This window comes from Dermochelys coriacea, chromosome 6, assembly GCF_009764565.3.
Source record: "Dermochelys coriacea isolate rDerCor1 chromosome 6, rDerCor1.pri.v4, whole genome shotgun sequence".
NCBI classification, from domain to species: Eukaryota; Metazoa; Chordata; order Testudines; family Dermochelyidae; genus Dermochelys; species Dermochelys coriacea.
Window position 1 is genome coordinate 17,105,576 of NC_050073.1, and position 6,372 is coordinate 17,111,947.

Sequence of the window (6,372 nt, forward strand, 5' to 3'; positions counted from 1 at the left end):
ACACCACCATAGCAGTGCAGATCTTTTCCCCACTTGAGGTTAAATCTTACCAGTGGCTTTACAGACTTGCTGTTTTCAGTTGACTCCACTACCCTACCCCTTTTCCTTATGTATTAGACTAATTGTTGCTCAGACAAGCTTTTGAGCTTCCACAACTCTAATTTATACCAGTAAAGGAACTAGAAGACAGAAGCCTGCAGAAAGAAAGCCAGCATTTGATGGTATAAGGCACTGAGTTTGTTAAATTAAAGTTGCTAAGTTTGATTTCTTAATGCACATTCAAACAGTTTTCCAAAGGAAGAGGAGAGGGACAGTGTCAGGAAAACTCCTTATGAGGTAAATGGTTTAAATGTTTTGTCTAATAAGCCCGACAACACCTATTCTGCTGCAGAGCTTCTATACCTGTTCCTAACAGCTAGATAATGCTGCCTGTCTGTAGAATTCAGAGACAGTCCAGTGTTGCTGGAGATTCCAAGCTTAAACCCTATTATTCCCTTCAGGCCCAGACTAGAAGTTCTGCAGTGAGCAGCAGAACAAGTTAGTCTTTTTTCTCCTGATGCCTTTGGTTTTGTGCAGTAGCAACTTGGTTTCAGCTTCTAGCTCCCTTGCTTCAGCTGAGGCCTCTAATCTCTGGTTCCTGTGATGCAGCTGCTCTAGTCTGCCACAGTGTACCTTAATCCTGACCTACCACCTTCTGGTGCAGAAGAGATCTACCCCTATAGATACCATGTCAAACCTACTGAACTGCCACTCAGGAGGCCAGCTACTATTCCTCTGCAATCATAGACTGAGACCAACTAGTTTCATTTATGAACCAAAGGCATTGCTGCTTTGGTTGTGAAACAAGTAGACCAAAAAAAAAAAAGTTGGAAAAAATTTCTACTTAGCCTGAGAATGCTGCTCCAGTACAAAGATTCTAGCACAAATGTTTACTCACATTCTACTACTTAATGACCAGTAATCAGTCCATGCTGCATAAAGCCTAAAACATTTAAAGGCATTTTATAGAAGTACATCAAAACCTTGACTTGACGCTCAAAATCCCTGCAACTCTAAACAATCAAGCACATGAAATTATTGAACCACCACTCCAACCTGATCACTTTAACTTGAAATTCTGGAACAAACTACTCCATTGTTGTTGCCTAATAAGTGACCAGTTCCAACTAGTCCCATCTCAACAAGGTTCCTTTTTCCATTCTGAATAGCTTCCTCCCCTTCCAAAAAATGAAGCCTTTGTAGCAGGAGAGCATATACTCCCATTCCCCTACCGAAAGAGCTATTCCTTCTACACACTTGTTAAACTGAGTTCTTTCTCTGGTGCAGAATGCTCAGTGGAGCTCAATTGACACTTGGCTACTTCTGTCCTTTTTGCTGTATTTTCTTTTTTGGTTCATAATTAAATCTGCCTCCTATCTTATTAGTTTATAGGGGTCCAATTATATGTCCAGAGGATGTGGCCCTAGGTTGACACAATTAACTGTTTCCTGATTAAATTGATAACTCAGTAAATTATATCTGAACTTTCAGCCTCCTAAAAAGCAGCACTAAACTTGTACAGCAAGAGCATCTGCTCTGTTATACCCATGCACTCACATTGAACAGTACAAGGGGAAAAAGCCCAACAAGTAACAGGACTAGTCATCAGTGTCATTAGGTAACTGTACAGAAGATTGGCAACCTAATTTAGCTAAGGCCAGAGGGGGGAATGCTCCTCTTATGTTGGTGTTAGCACAGTTCTGCTAGAGAAGAAAATGCTCAAGCACCCCAACAGCACAAGACATACAAGGGGCCAAATTCTTTCCTTGAATGTGTACAAGTAACTCACTAACTTTACTGAGCCCTGAGAGCAGAATTTGATTCAGCAAGCCTTGTCTGCATTCAGGTGCTAGCACCATGGAAGAAGGCAGCTGACTGGTCATTTTCACTTTCCCTTGCATCCTGTAATTCAGCCACACTCAATCATAGAGCCTTTGCTGATCTCCATTAATATTTTTAGAGGCAGCTCCAATTCCCACTGAAACTTAATCATAAGAATCCCATTAACTTAAATGAATTTGGGTGCAGAGAATGGGTAGTCAAGTATTCAAACAGTGTCTGGGGGTGGGGGGTGCTTCACTTCAGGTGCATCTGTGCCTTTGATCAGAGACTTTTCAAGAAGCAGTGTCTGCTCAGCCTAGGCATCCACATGTCCATACTGAGGATATATAGAGCTGCATGGGAAAACTGCATTCCTTCTCAGCCACCCTTCAGCATGAGATGGAGGACCGAGTATCCCAGCTTCATTCTAGGCGGAAGATACAGCAAGGCAAGCTTAACTTTGTGGATAAATAGCCTCCAGACATCAAAAGCCAGCACCTTAAAAAGAGAAAAACCAAGCCCCTGAAAGGCAAAATCCAACTGGTTTCCCCAACTGAAGGCCTAGCCAAGCTTTTAAAGGAGAGTTTGCAAACTGCCTGTAGTTAAAAAGTAAAAATACACGTAGGACTCTCCTCATGCAGACCTTCGGGTTGCAGGCTGTACTCTGAATCAGGACAGTCCCATAGAGTTCAGAATGGCAGACACCTGCAAGCAAGAGCCAAGACCCAGGAATTTAGCTCTCCCACAGGGCAGTAAGCAGCACTGCACTAAGCAGCTTCCCTAGCCCCACAACCATTGCCAATCTCTGCCAACGACATTCCCCTCCCTCCCCTGGATGACCTTGACCAAGCCACTTAATTTTTGTTTCCTGTGTAAAACAGACTGTTTTTCTTTCTTGTCTCTTCAGAACATGAGCTCTTTGGGGTATGGTCCACCTTTCTGGTGCATCTCTGTAGAGCACCTAGCTAGCACAATAGGGTCCTGGTCCATATCTCAGGCTCCTAAACCGTACCACAATACAACAATAGAAATAATTCCAGAAATGGAGGTCACTGCAGCGAGGTCTTTCAAAGAAAAACAGGACAGTGAGGTTTTCCTCAGAGCCAAGACACGCTTACAAAGGCTTTCAGGCCTTTTCTGAACCAGCCCACACCTCAAGAGGCACCAATCTTGAACCAACTCCTACCAAAGCCAGGGCAGGGCAGGTCAAAAGGCAGACAACTTTCTGAGAGCTAGCACAGTTTTAGGCGTCTACAAACTAGTAGAGTGTTTATCCTCTGCTAAAAAGTGATCTGAACCTAAATTATAGCGAGGGAGAGAGTCTTCAGAAAACAACTCTGTAGGTTCTCTGGTTTTTGACTTCAGTTCTAGAATATACATTGAGGGGGTAATGCTCAGTTCCTACTAAGCTACTTTGTAAACTCTTGAAATTCCAAACATGCAGCGTTAGTCCACATGTTAAGTGAAGTACACAATAAGTTAGGATTTCTTCCAACAAGAGACAGAGGCCTTTGTTCAGTGAGGATAAACTACTATTGTGTGTGATTGCCGTCGTCCAATGGCTGCATTGCACCATACATGAGAGCTGCAGGCATGTCCGAGCTGGCAAGGGGTACAGCTGCAAAGGGAGTAGCCAAATTAACTGGAGACCTGTTAGAGCACAAAGCAAGGGCAGGGATGTAACATTTTTAATAATGTGGTTCTATATATTACTATCAATTAACAGAACCAAGAGTATGGGGCAGGAACCAGATCCTTGGCTTCTAGTCTGATTTGTGTTGCTCTACCTTGTTAAGAGCTGGATACAGGAAGCCATTTACAAGACATAACAAGCAGCCCGCTGAACATACTAATTTGTTAAAATAATAATACTATGACAAAACGCTTCCATAATATACACCAGTGGTTCTCAAACTTTTGTGCTGGTGACCCCTTTCACATAGGAAACCTCTGCGTGCGACCCCCCTTATAAATTAAAAACATGTTTTAATATATTTAACACCATTATAAATGCTCGTGGCAAAGGAGGATTTGGGGTGGAGACTGACAGTTCGCAATCCCCCATGTAATAATCTCACAACGCCCAATTTGAGAACCCCGGTTCTCTATACTCTATCTACTCCCACGTCTCTGTATAGGGGGCATGGCAGGGATGTGTCCAAGGCAAGGTTGGCGTACACTGTGACTCCAGCTGATCCTTGGCTGTTCTTAGATTGAGGGCCATTTCAGCCTCAGTGATGCTAGGATTGGTATAGAAAGGTGGCTTACAGTTACCTCCCTACCCCATTTTGCTCCCGCTGTCCCATTTAACCCCCCCACCCACCCACTTTCCTTCTTAGCAATGAGCTCAGCAAAACTGACTATTTGGCTGCAGATGTTAAAAGCTAGATGTGTACAAATAGATAGCCATGGTTGTGCTTTTCCTCTTGCTTCCTCCTGAGAGCCACCAGTGTTTGCTGTGGGGGGGGAGGGGGGGTCTTATTTACATAAAGCAAAGCAGTGGCAATACACACCATTAGTAGCCAACCAGAAATCCCATGCTATGGCGGGGGGTGGGAAAGAGGGCATTTAGAATTTGGGAGTAGTGGTTTAAGGACTTGACATTATGGTGCTGTTATTCCTCTATGTTCCTTCTACAAATCTAAACAATGGGAACTAATGGCACTACAGCAGTAAGACACCATCAGTTCCTACCAATGGGCAAAGTGGAACCCTATCACAATGCAATCTAACCTGCCTTAACACCTTTGAATGCAGTGGGAGGTTTGGGTATGCAAGGCCTACAAGATAAGCCCTCCTTGTTACCTCTGAAGTCACTAAGGATGGAGACATTGCTGCACTGGAAGAGACCACTGGTCCAACTAATCTAGTATCCTGTCTCCAGTAATGTTCTGTATCAAGCACATGGACATTTTTGCAGCAGTATCAGGGAGAGAAGAAAGAGTTCCTTCTGAGCCCTCCACAAGCAATCAGCTTACCTCCTCTGGAGGGGGGGGAAGAGCCATTCATGCCCATAAAACAGGGTAATCCATCTCTGAACCTAGCTTATCATGGGCCTGATCTGAATCCCACTGATGTTAACAGGAATCGTACCACTGATTACGCTGAGCTGGGGATCAGGCCCTGTTTGGTGTTCCTGTCCCAGTGGGTTCCACAGGTTACTTATATGGTTTTAAAGAAATGTATAAATGGGATTGAGCCCTGGGGCCTGACAGCCTCTCACTGCAGAAGAGGTACTGCATGAACAGCTGCAATGCAAGTTTCCTGGCCCTGCCACAACAATGCTCTTTGTTCTTGACCATCTCTAGGGACAAAAGGGTAGTCCTTTCTCCACATCGATCCCATGCTTTGGTTCTCTGCTGCCAGGACCAGCTAACATCATGGTTTGTATGGCATCTTACCACCGAGAACAGGACTAAAATCACCAATGTGTTTCATCTAGACCAGAGTCATCATGTAGGAACAACATTTGGTCATTGTCAAACTGGGCCAGAGTTCAAGTAATCGAGAGAGAAATCCTGTTACCCATAAACTTTAGCAATCCGGTCTCCTCCCTCTTTCTTCCCTGTTCACAGTGTATTGCATTTCTATTTCATTGACCATCCTTGCTCAGCTGGTGAAAACTGGTAGAACTCCATTGAAGTCAATGTAGTGATTACAATTTAAACTTGCTGAACACTGGGCCTGTTTATCAAATCACATGCAGCTCTTCAGAATGAGAAGGGTTAATGTAATTGTAAAGTAGGATGGGGGGATTCACATGGACATGACTAAGTCCTTCTTTCAAATAGAATTAGGAAATAGACATTGAACAGAAAAATCTCAAGTGACAAATCTGACCTGCAGCCTGCAGATGGATTGCTGCTGTCCTTTCAAACAGTGTGAGGAATGTTTTTTTCCATTACAATTAATTTAGCTTTTTCAAAGGCACTGTATCATATGGCAGACAATCAAATGACTGTGACAGCTAACCCTTACATGCCTTTTATGAAGCTAAACATGAGCTGTGATGGTTGGCCCTAGAGCCACATTTTCAGTATCTGGGTTGGGCTCATCTCTAGTCAATTCTTTTCTTTTTCCCTACAAAACTCCAGGCCCTCTTCTACTAGTGTGGATTTCTGGAAGCTGCTCTCAGATTTGCTATATACTTATTCCAATGTACCTTGTGCACTGTGGAACTGGCACTGTAAGGGAATAAACACCATGGACTGTGTCCTCTCTCTGCCTCCTCCTTCCTTTGAAGTACCAGGGCACAAGAAAGCCACTGCTGCATGAGCTACATCCATCATACAGCGCACACACACAAAAATCTTTAGTCTGCCTTTTGATAATGACCATAGACAGCACTAGGACTCTTCCGTTGAGCCATGGTGCAGCCTGGGGCTGTCTGGATCGTCTCTCATTTACAATTAAACAAAATCATAAGTTGAGCTTGGCTAGCATCCAGTCTCCTTTCCCCACTTCCCAGAGCTGCGTGCACCACCTCTGCTCCAATCAGAACTCGAAAGCCTC